Source organism: Petaurus breviceps, unplaced genomic scaffold, assembly GCF_028583685.1.
Source record: "Petaurus breviceps papuanus isolate PSGF00001 unplaced genomic scaffold, PetGlider_PUasm1.0 38, whole genome shotgun sequence".
In the NCBI taxonomy this organism is placed as follows: Eukaryota; Metazoa; Chordata; class Mammalia; order Diprotodontia; family Petauridae; genus Petaurus; species Petaurus breviceps.
Window position 1 is genome coordinate 55061008 of NW_027186304.1, and position 11635 is coordinate 55072642.

Genomic DNA, 11635 nt, shown 5'->3' on the forward strand with positions numbered 1-11635 from the left:
AGACACCAGATGTCCTTGGTGCCTTAGCTTCTTCCTCTCATTTCTCTGGCCCTTTCCAGCTGCCCCACGTGGGTTGTCTTTTATTGTTAGGATGTAAGCTCCTTGAGAGGAGGGATGATCTAGCTTTCTTGGTAGCACAGTGCCTCACACGTAGTAAGCCCTTAATAAATTATCTGTCATTTATTACTTCATACTTGACTTTTTACTCAAGATTGAAATATATAATGTTGTTGCATTTTCAGTAGATATAAGACTTCTTGACCAGTTTGCAGCACCCATAAATCTATTGGTTTGCATACTGGCTCCTACCGGTTGGGAGAAGGGGAAATGGTGCTGTTAAGCAGATTATTAGCAAAAAAGTAGGAGGGAGAAGGTTCAGATGGCACCACGAGAACATGCTGTTATTAGGGTATGATCATGCTTTCTTGATGCCACAAAAATGTCAGGCTTTTGTGGGAAATGAACCCAAGCCACATTCCTTCCCAAAGTAGGAGACGTGGTTGTAGTACAGTGTTCCATTAGGGCACTTTTAACTGGGGCTGGGGAGCCACTAATAATGGCCTAGCCAAGGGGGTTTGATGGCCCCTGCTGGTCTCTCTCCCACTCCACATTCTCCTCCCCCCACTCCCATCCCAGTCTCGTATGACTTGCTGATCACTGCTTCTGGTAAAGGGCTTGTGGGTAAAATATTGTAGAACTGGGAGAAAGAATAGAGAGTGATCCATCAGGGTAAAAATAATATTTTACCTTAAAATGACATTATACTGTATAGATTGATGTATTTTGCACAGATAGTATTTATTCACATTGTTGTTTTTCTCCTGCTATATATCTCATCCAGAGTAAACAAAATTTACCTCCTTCTACTTAATTTGCACAAGCATGTGGTTGTAGGTCACAGAAAGAGCAGTTCTGGTCCTTGCTTAATAGCTGTGGGGGAGATATGAATAGCTGTTCCCTAGTAATAAAGGGAAGAATTCTTAGCTACTGTTAACGTCTCTTTACTTGCTCTTACCTAGCCTCCAGAGACCAAAGTGGAGGGACTTAGAGGGGAGAAGGTTAAGTAAAAGAAGAATTATGCTTCAGACCCAAGCTGTTGAGTCTTGGAGTTCTGAACTTTGATCTTTCAGCAATAGCAGTGGGAGCAATTTGCCCATATCTTCCCCACTCCCCAATTTTTGTGGTAAAATATCTGCTTTTTTGAAAGGGAAAATATTGCCCTAGGCATTTCATTTTTCTGAATATTACTTTCAAATATCCTGGTGCTGATCACTGTATTATTAGTCAATAGAATTTATTGAGCACACAGCACATTTAAATTATTGTGCTAGGTATCTTGTGGAAGCTAATCAATCAACGAATAAGTCTAGAACTAGAACAATGTATCATTTATGTTCCAAGCACTGTCAGGTGCTAAAGATACATAGACAAAAATGAAACTATTCCAACACTCAGAAGTAGAAATCATGAGGACTGTCCTCAAGATATTTACACTCAAAAAATGACTATATATTTGCAAAGAAAAAAATGGAATATTTCTTAACTTACATTTTTACTTACAACCCTCTGCCTATATATTTAATCTAATTCAAGAGGAATTGTACTGTGCTCATCCTTAGTGATACAAAGCCAAAAAAGGAAAGTCTCCCTGTCCTCAAAGAGTTTATCTTCTATTAGATGGAAATAATCTGTGAATAAGTAATCCCAAAATATGAACAAAAATACAGAATAGTTTTGAAGAGGGGAGCCATAACAATTGTGCAGATGAATGAATGAAGCATTTATCAAGTGCTTACTATATACAAAGCACAATGTTGAGTGCTGGGGTACACTTCAAAAAATAAGACAGTCCTTGCTCTCAAGGATGAAATAGTCAATGATCTAGGGAAATCCAGAGTTCCCCCCTTTTCCGTTATTCTCATTTCAAAACTTCGGTCTCTGAAGATTGAGCTAACTAGATGTGATCTCACACAATGTTACTAGGAATCCCTAGTCTAAGGTGAATTCCACTCATTCAAGCTCGGATGGATGTAAATCCCTTTCATCTAGATTGCCCAAGGCTGGGGGGTGGTTTGGGTAAAGGGATAGTGTCTCTGTCCAAGACTGACATGATATCACTCATAGCCCCTCATTGGAATGAGCTCACTTCTCTTAGTAAAATCCACCTCTCACTAATTGTTAACCTATCAAGAGTTGATTGCCATATGCTGAAGCACCTCTCAACCAAGGGCTTATAAATCTCAAGAAGTGGCCATGCTTTCTCTTTGATCATTGAGAGGATAAGGGACCCTTTTTGCCAATCACTTGCTGGTTACAATTGATAAAATTGATTAAAATTTACCCCAAAACTTTGTCTCTCATAATTATTTTATTTGCCACAAGGGATTCACATCCTAATGGGGGAGGCAATGTAGATAGAAAATACATGGAATGCTTTAGCTATGGGTCAGACGGAAAGAGTTCATGGTCCTTAGGGTGTGGGAACAAGTAGATTGTAGTGCCTCTCCTTGAATGTCATTTCCAATGATAAAATGATGTCAGTTTCTGTTGTAGAACCATTTGACAGTGACAAGGATTTTGGTGGCAAGAACTTTATGGGTCCTCCACAGTTATGGCTGTAGTACTTGCAGGAGCAGTTATCAGATTGCATCTCCACAGGAATTGTTTCCCAGAGTTGTTTCTGGAGGCAAAGAACTTGAAGCAATGCCACACCAAAGGATCTTGGGTTCAGAGCCCTAGGTTATCTCCATCATGGTCTGAGGGGACACGATGGTCAAGGTGACCGCAGTGGTTTGACGTGTCTAGCACATACTGCCTCCTGCCTCTCCCTTGGAGTGCCTTGCTGTGTCGAGGAGGCTGGCTTTCCTGTCTTATGTGTGACACTTGGTAGGGAGAGCTGCCTCTTCTCCAAAGGAGCTGCTTCCCCTGGTAATGATGGCAAGAGCTGTATTGAAAGCAGACCAATGGTCTTGGGTCTACTATTGCCAGGGCTTTTGTGCTTATTTGCCTTTTGGTGGAGGTGGACAGCAGTTGGTGGTGGTGGTGAGAAGTAGGCTCCTTCTTTTCAATGATTTCTTGACTGAGAAGACTGGACTGGAAACAGGTCTGGTGATTCTGGGAGGGGTGGGGGTACTTTTATTTCCAAGGCTTTTTGGTTCAGAGCTGCCTCCACGAAAGTCTGAGAGGAGCTTGTCATCAAGGTATTGATGGTGGGAGTCTGACTTGTGTACCACAGGCCTCCTCTTCTCTCTCCTTGCTTTCACATAAGGAAAGACATCTTATAGGATTAAACCTTGGAGAGAGCTTGGAATTCCAGGAGGCAAAGGTGAAGAGAGAATTTTCCAGGCATGAAAGTGAGAGATGGAATGTCATGTTTGGGGAAATAGCAAGCAAGTAATTTTGGCAAGAAAATAGAAGAAATAAGGGGAATGGGTCCAGAAAGATAGATTGAAGCCAGATTGTAAAGGATGTCATATGGAGAAATGTTTATCTTATCCTAAAAGCAAAAGGGAGACATTGACATTTCTTGAGTAGGGGACTGACATGATAAGATTACTGCTTTAGGGAAATTAATTTGGTAATTATATAGAGTTTGGATTAGAGAGGGGAAGAGACTGGAGGTAGGGAGAACACCTAGAAAACTACCTTTTCTAGTACACGTAAGAGGTGATAAGAATCTGAACTAGAGTAATAGCCATGCAAGTGGAAAGAGATAGTCATAAAAGTTACAGTGGAAATAATATCAAGAACTGACCACTTACAGGGCGGCTAGTGAATAGAGCACTGGCTCTAGAGTCAGGAGGACCTGGGTTCCATCCAATCTGGCCTGAGACATTTGACACAAAAACTAGCCATGTGACCTTGGGCAAGTCACTTAACCCCAATTGCCCTCCAAAAAGAAAAAAAAAAGAATTGACCACTTGGATACTGGAATGAGTAAGAATGAAGAGTATTATTGTGAAAATCTACAAAAATAAAATATTTTAATTTCAACTAAATTAAATTCAGTATATAATTATTAAGCCCCTGTTATGTGATTTGGGAATATACAAAGACAATGATGAAGCAGCTGGCCCTAAGGCTACTTGAGAGCCGAGGGTGTTTGGAGACAATTCAAACTGAGAGTCCATTGTGTAACTTTCAATGGGAGCATTTACACCTCAGAACTCCACAAAAAACTACAAATCAAGGCTTGATTTCTTGATTGTCTAAACCAAAAAAGGATTGGAGAAAATGTTCCTAATGCAGATGAAATTTAGGACGATGACACGAGGACATTTTTTTTCAGAGTCTCTGTTGTTAAATATTCACCAGTGCACCCTTGCTTCCAGCCTGGTGTAAGGTGTATGAGCTGTACACAAGTAAATACATATAAAGTACATACAAAGTAATACAAAGACAAGTAAAGAAGGAGAGAATGAAAAACACTGCGGGGAGGACATCAGGGAAGATCTCATGTAGGAGGGAGGGAGCATCTGAGTTTGTTCTGAAGGAATCCAGAAATTCTACAAGGTGGAGGTGAAGGGGAAGTGCATTCTAGTTAGTCAGTAAGAATTTATGATGTTTCTACTATGTGTCAGGCACTATGCTAAGCTCTGGTGATACAAAGAAAGACAAAAAGTAACTCTCCAAACCCAAAACCAGTCCCTGCTATCAAAAAATGTAACAGTTCTATGGGGGAGACAGCATGCAAACAACTTAAGTGCAAACAAGATAAGTAAAGGATAAATCCTAGATCATTTTAGAGGTAAGGCACTACATAAAAGGGGACCAGGAAAAAATTCTTGCAAAAGACTGAATTTTATCTGGGACTTGAAGGAAGCCAGGGAATCCAGAAGACAGGAATGAAGAGAGAGAGAATTCCAGGCATGAGGGCTAGTCAGTAAAAATGCTGGTAATCATGAGATGGAGTATCTCATGCAAGGAAGAGTTTCTATATAGGAGGTATTACTTTTGCAATGGCATGAAGGCAGAAGATGGAAAGTCCTGAACTGGAAATAACTAGCAAGCCCATTTGACTAGAATGGAGATTACATGAAGAGGAATAATGTGAAATAAGACATTAATGGCAAATAGGAGCCTGGTTGTGGAACATTTTAAATGTGAGGCTAAATGTTTTTTTTTTTTTTTAATTCTGTAGTCAGTCCTGGCGACACTGAAGATTTTTGAATAGGAGTCATGTAGTCACAATTTGATTTCACAAATAACAATTCCTGAAACATTTCTTGTAACTGTTGGAATATTCTTAACATATCTATATCTACATAAACAAAATGAAGTGTGGTGTTAAGTAATCGGTTATGGACTGATCAAAGTGAGCTATTAACCAGGATGCTTCAGCCCAAAGCTCCCTGCAAATCACCAAATTGTGATTTTTTTCCTCTATATAAAGTGTTTTTGTCAGAATGAGATTGCCTTGACTTTATTATTTACATTGTCTGTCTAAATGTAATTTACATAAATGATTATCTATGATTGAAATTTTCTTCTGTAATTATTTCAGATAACTAGTTTTAGTCAGAGCTGCTCAAAAACGATTCATTCAGAAACAGACTTGGGGAGATATCATTGGACACTGCCTTAGAGTGTCTTGAGCTGGATGCCACATTTCCACATGGAGATCAATGAGTGGTTTCATATTCACATTTGAAAACATAACAGGTCTTGAAGATAGAAACATAGATCTTAAAGACAATGAAATGACTATTCTTCGCCTTTATTATATTTTATGAATCCATAATCTCTTCCAGTGATAATCATAGCCCATCCAGCAATTGCCTCTCAATTTGTGTGATTCTTGTGCTTGGCTTTGTAGATACCCTAGAACTTCTGGTTCTTTTAGTATTTTGAGAATAGCAGTTAAACATATAAGTTGTTGTCTTCTATCCAATCATATGAATCCCCAGTGAAGTATTTTATCTCCATTTCTTTTTATTTGGGTAAATGAACAAGGTTACAAATCATTTAGCCTTGTAATAAAGAACAAAAATCATTTCAGTTACTTAAGACTCTCTTCCCCTCCTTTCCTTCTCACTGGTATTCTCCCCTAGCCTTTGGCAATAATTATATCCACCCTGACAAAAATAGTCATCACCCCACTTGCTGTTTGCTATAGGGCACAGAACTGTGTCATGAATTAGCTGCTCAATGATCAATCAATAGGTATTTATTAAGTGATTATTTTGGGGTCAGGTACTGTGCAAGGCATTGGGGATAAAAAGACAGGAAATTAAGTTCTTCCTGCTCTCAGGGAGATTATATTCTTTTGGTCTTTAATACAGTAGGTGCTTAGTAATTTTTTAAAAATGAAAATGAATGATGAGAGAAAAACAAGTTGGGGCATTTTAGTTTGACTATTTTATTGGTGAAAAAAAAAAACCAAGTGAAATGACATAACTTATTTCAGGTTAATTTTGGCTAAATGCCTGTTTACTTTTAGAATTGGAATTCCCTAATTTCCTAGACTTCCTGTGATGGTAGAGCTTTCTGTATGTGCTGATAATTTCCCCCAAGAAGCTAGAAGAAAAATAACCTGAAATAGATTTCTTCCTGAAATAAGCTGATGGGGACTTTCATACAGGCATAACAGAACAAGGGTTCTTAACTTCTTTTAGTCTCATGAACCTTTGGGTTCTAGCAAAGCCTATGAGTACCTTCTCAGAATATTTTTTTATGCACAATAGAAGGAAATCCAAAGATTTGTAGTCCTCCCAATACTACCTACCTCGAAAGGTTATTTTAGGGGGAGGTCACATGAGATTATGTATATGAAAGCAGACTATAAAGTGCTATATAAACATGTGGTAATATTTCAAGGACTCAAGGAAGCATGAAAAGAAGCAGCATGGAATGGCAATGAGTTCTGGTCTTAGAATCCAGAAAGACTTATGTTTGAATGCTGACTCTGCTACATATTATCTTCTGTGATCTTGTACATCTCTGTGCCTCACTTTCCTCATCTGTAAAGTGAGACAGTTGAAATAGATAAGTGGACTTTATAAAGGTGCAACAACATGGAGAAACAAATTCTGGCCTTCTCTTTTGTTAGAGCCTCAGCTAAGGCAATGCTGTAAATCAGAGACCATACAGGTTTCTAAGGAAAGACTGTATAGGGGACATTTTTCCCACTGGGGGAATCTCTTGATTCTATTATAGATTTAGAGAAAGCTCCTTTCAATGTCTTTTGATTTATAGATAAAACTGTTCTATATTTTGTGCCTTGTGAGCCTGAGGACTCTAAGTGGAATTGCTGATTCCCCTCAGGGGAGTATCTGATACCATTGTTCTCCACTTTCACCTGTGTGAAGGAAATGAGTCAGTGAACTGAGAAATCCTCAAAGTGTAGCTCAATCTTTCATTTCAGAAGGTACCTCTTATACAAGGGTTACAGATGTGAATTCTGCAACTTAGAAAACTTGTAACTTATTCAAGGGCATACAACTGGCCAGTAAGTGGCAGCTCCGAAACTTAAATCTAGGTTTTCTGATACAAAGTATAGGGCGTCTTCCATGATGACACTCTGTCTCTATTTCATTAAGACTTTTAAAATATTCTTATTGTTATGACATTATCAACATAGCGTTTTGTGTTCGGCCCATTTCATATGTATTTTCTATTAGAGTCTCCTATTTAGGAAATTCATACCTTCATTTAAAACTCTATCAAGATAAGCTAGGTGCCATAATTTTTATTAGGATGGCAAAATAACATTCCTGAGGCGATAGCTCTGTGAACCTTAAATAAATCTTTGTGAAAAATAAATCATTTAAATTCTTTTCAATCTACCTAACAAGAGGGTCTTTGACTATGGGATCAGATGATTTAAAGCTGGAAAGAATATTAGACATCATCTAACCCAACCCCCTAATTTTGCAGATGAAAAAATTGATGGTCCACTTAACCTAAAGCCAACAGTTGATCCCAGGTCATCTGACTCCAAATCCCTATGCAAATCCACTTCTCCACATGCAATGTTTTGTGTTAGGCCCATTAAATATGTTTTTGCTATTAGGGCATCCTATTTAGCAAATTCACACTCTCTTTTTAAATTTCATCAATGATAGCTAGACGGCATAATCATTTAGTTTGTCAATGGGCATAAATTCAATGAGTGCTGTATTTTTAGTTGGAAGACCTGAATTCATATCCTACTTCAGACTCTCAACTAGCTCTGTTACCTTGGTAACTGTGGGTAAGACTAGGTTTTCACCTCTGTAATAATAGCACCTACTTTACAGGGTGATTGTTAAGATCAAATAAGATAATATATGTGAAACACTTTGAAAACTTTAAAATACTACATAAATGCTAACTAGTTAACTAGCATTGGTAGTGGTGGTAGTGTTGGCAGCAGTAGTAGTTGTAGTAATAGCAGTAATAGTAGTAGTAATAGTTGTAGTAGTAGTAGTAGCAGCAGCAGCAGCAATAAAATGTTAGAGACAATACTTTGGTGTCATTAGAACATGTGCTTTGGGTTTTCTGTTTGCAAATTATGTAAATGATTTTTTATGATAACTTTATTACATATTTATTCATCCTTTACCACCAGACTCATGGTGTAATTAGGGCATAGCTTTGTAGGGAAAACAAGGAATTCAACCTGGGAGTATAGACTCTAGTCTAAAAGGTTTCGCTGCATTCAGTTGGGACTTTAATTGCAAATTATATCAAAGCTTAAAGAGAAGCAAAAATAGTCCTAGGCTAAGACTGGAGAATTGTGGACAGGGTGTTGGAAGACCTGGATTAATGTCCTGGCTCTGTTACTTAAAAGCTAGGTGACCTTTGCAAACCATTTATTCTTTTGAGCATCCATTTCCCCCATTTATAAAGTGGGAATCACATATATATATATATATATATAATATATACATATATACACACATATACATATGTACATACATAAACACACACACATATATTATATATCTCTCTCAAATTTCTACTGTGTGCTAGGCACTGGGGCTACAAAGACAAAAATGAAGCATTCTCAGCCTTCAAGAAACTTACCTTCTACATACCTCAAGGGTTATTGTGGGGATCAAATGATCATTCTGTAAGCACTAAGCACTAGATAAGTTGTTATTTCTATTATTATTATTGGTGAAGTTTGGGCTGGATCTTAGATTCCTAAGCACAACCATACTCATAAACTAGCCTGAAAATCATCCTCAACTTCTCTTTGGGTCTCTTGATTACCTTAGAACTGATCATTTCCAGGACAAACCCGGACTGTCTTCACACTCATCAGTCTTCTCTGAACCACTACTATAAACTGGGAACCTATCCCAGACTGGATATTCACTCCCATACCCTACTTTGAAGTAGGTGAGGTTTTTATAAAGGGAGTGAGACATAATCCTCATTCTCCTGCTCTCACTAAAATCAAATTGGAAATAATTAGGAGCAAAAAATTGCTGCAAGACCAGAGTAACTTTAGAGACCTAAGATTCAATACTGCATTTGCATGTTGATGGGGTGTAACTTTGTCTAGCTAATTCCACATAGAACACAATCAGATCTTATGTGAAGAAGAGCCATATGGACTATTGTGAGCTCCTTGTAGCTCAAAAATGCCTTTGTTCTCATAATGAAGATTTTCTAGACCATTGGTCAGTCTAAATTGGGCCTTCGGGCATCCTTGAACAGTTGCAAAGAAGTCAAACACATAAATGTAGTTGCTTTCAAATAAAACTCCTTTCCTACAAAGTTTTTCCATGCAAATATATTTCTCCCCTAAGATCTAAAACCTTATGTTTTTTCTAGATGCCTTCAAATCAAGCGTTAGATGAAGCCAGAGATTTTCACTCCTTGTATTCTGCTACAGCAATGATGAACACTTAAGGTATTAGTTAATTTGGATGTTTCATCTCCTGTGTAGTTTTTCATCTCAAAACTTGGGTACACATATTTTCAAAGGAATACCTAATTTACACCCACTGGGCCCTCATTTGTAGCCAGGCTGGCATGTGCCAGGAAGTGATGTATCCTTTCAGAGGCTTGTTGAGATTCTGCAAAAGAAAGTAGTATGCAATTTAGAGCAAATAACAAAAGTACATGCAAAATCTCTAGAATCTGAGGATATTTGTCAGGAAAATTTCTAATTCAATGAATTAGGCACCTGTAACTGCACCCTGTTTAGTTACATAGGCTTGTAAGGGTTTGCAGTTGACTTTATTGTTTCAGCAATATTTCTGGGAGACCTCAGAGCCACTGGTCTGATGGTCAACTTAAATTCTTCATCTACTCAAGTAAATGGTGCCTTTTGCTATCCTGCAAAGGTTCGTTTGGGGTGATGCACTCTAATTCAAGGCCCTGTGTGGGCCTCTGGGCTCTCTAGGCTTCTCTGGTTAGTTTGGCTCAGAATCCTGGCACCAGCTGAAATCCTTCAGGACAGCAGTCTTTTTGGTATATTAACCACATAATAAAAGATAAATGCAGTCAGAACAATGGTATTTGTTGTATTCCCCTGCCTCTTCCCTACCCACTCCCCATACACCCTCCTCCTTGCATCCCCTCGTAATTAAGTCTTTGACAGGCCTGGTTAATTTTAAACAGCATGTTTAGAGTTAAGTGGAAACTGTTTATCAAGTGACTCTGAAGTACTCAGGTTTGCTATCACCTTATTATTTGTTTGAGGGAATAAACCCTAAAGACAGGAAACTTTCATATGTGAGTCATCCTATGGGGGCAAATTGTATTTCTGAACTTTGATTTTTCTCATGTTCTAGCAAGATTCTTATCAGGATGCTGTGAGTCCAGGCTGCCTAGTTAAGCCACACAGTTCCAGGAACCACACAGTGGCCTCGCAGATGAATTCCTCCCCCGCCACATGGAAAAATTATCTCCTTACTCCACCGCACCCCGTTGTAAAAGCAATTTTGGAGGCCGTTGTGTGAGCAGTGCTATAAAAAGATTTTGTTATAGAGGGAAGGCACCAGCTTAATGATTCAGGAAGAGTATTTTTATATCAGAGGGGAAAGGCTTCAAGCTGAGACCTGGAGTTGAGGAATGAATGAAAAGTCCCGTTAGCCAAATCGCCACACCACGTGGCAGAAGGTTTGGCTCCTGCAACACTGCTTGGACTGGCCTTATGCTTGAGCTGTAAATGTAAGGCATCTTCGGAAAATACAAGGGAAATGTGTGGTGTGTATATGTGTGATTGTGTGTGTAAAGAGAGAAAGATACATGGATGAAAGCTATGGTGGGGTGGGTGTAAGGGCAGGAGAGGAGAGGGAAAAGAGAAGGGAGAGAGACAGAGATCGAAAGTCAGAGACAGGGACACAAAGAGAGGAGAGGCAGGGAAATAGGAAGACAGAGAAGAGTGAAAAGGCATAGACAGTGAGACAGGGTGGGACAGAGTGAGGAGAGGGCAGGGGTGGGAGAGAGACAGAGACAGAGAGAAAGAGAGAGAGAAAGAGACACACAGAGAGACAGAAAGATAGACATACAGAAACACAGAGACAGAGACGGATACAGAGAAAGAGACACATACAGACAGAGAAAGAGAGACAGAGAGACAGAGAGAGAGAGAGAGAGAGAGAGAGAGAGAGAGAGAGACAGAGACAGAGACAGAGAGAGAGAGAGACAGAGACAGAGACAGAGAGACAGAGAGACAGAGAGACAGAGAGAGAGACAG

The 11635-nt window shown here is 39.0% G+C and overlaps 2 long non-coding RNA genes across 2 annotated transcripts in view; one reads left to right on the top strand and one right to left on the bottom strand.

The window, feature by feature from the left end:
• Positions 1 to 11619, top strand: part of LOC138170096 (uncharacterized) — a 122050-nt gene extending 110431 nt beyond the window's left edge. Inside the window, exons 2-3 of the long non-coding RNA XR_011170541.1 lie at positions 9763 to 9841; positions 10728 to 11619. This is a non-coding gene — a long non-coding RNA (uncharacterized lncRNA). The remainder of the gene's footprint in view (positions 1 to 9762; positions 9842 to 10727) is intronic.
• The window catches only part of LOC138170095 (uncharacterized), a 17041-nt gene continuing 15254 nt past the window's right edge, over positions 9849 to 11635 (bottom strand). Inside the window, exon 3 of the long non-coding RNA XR_011170540.1 lies at positions 9849 to 10007. This is a non-coding gene — a long non-coding RNA (uncharacterized lncRNA). The remainder of the gene's footprint in view (positions 10008 to 11635) is intronic.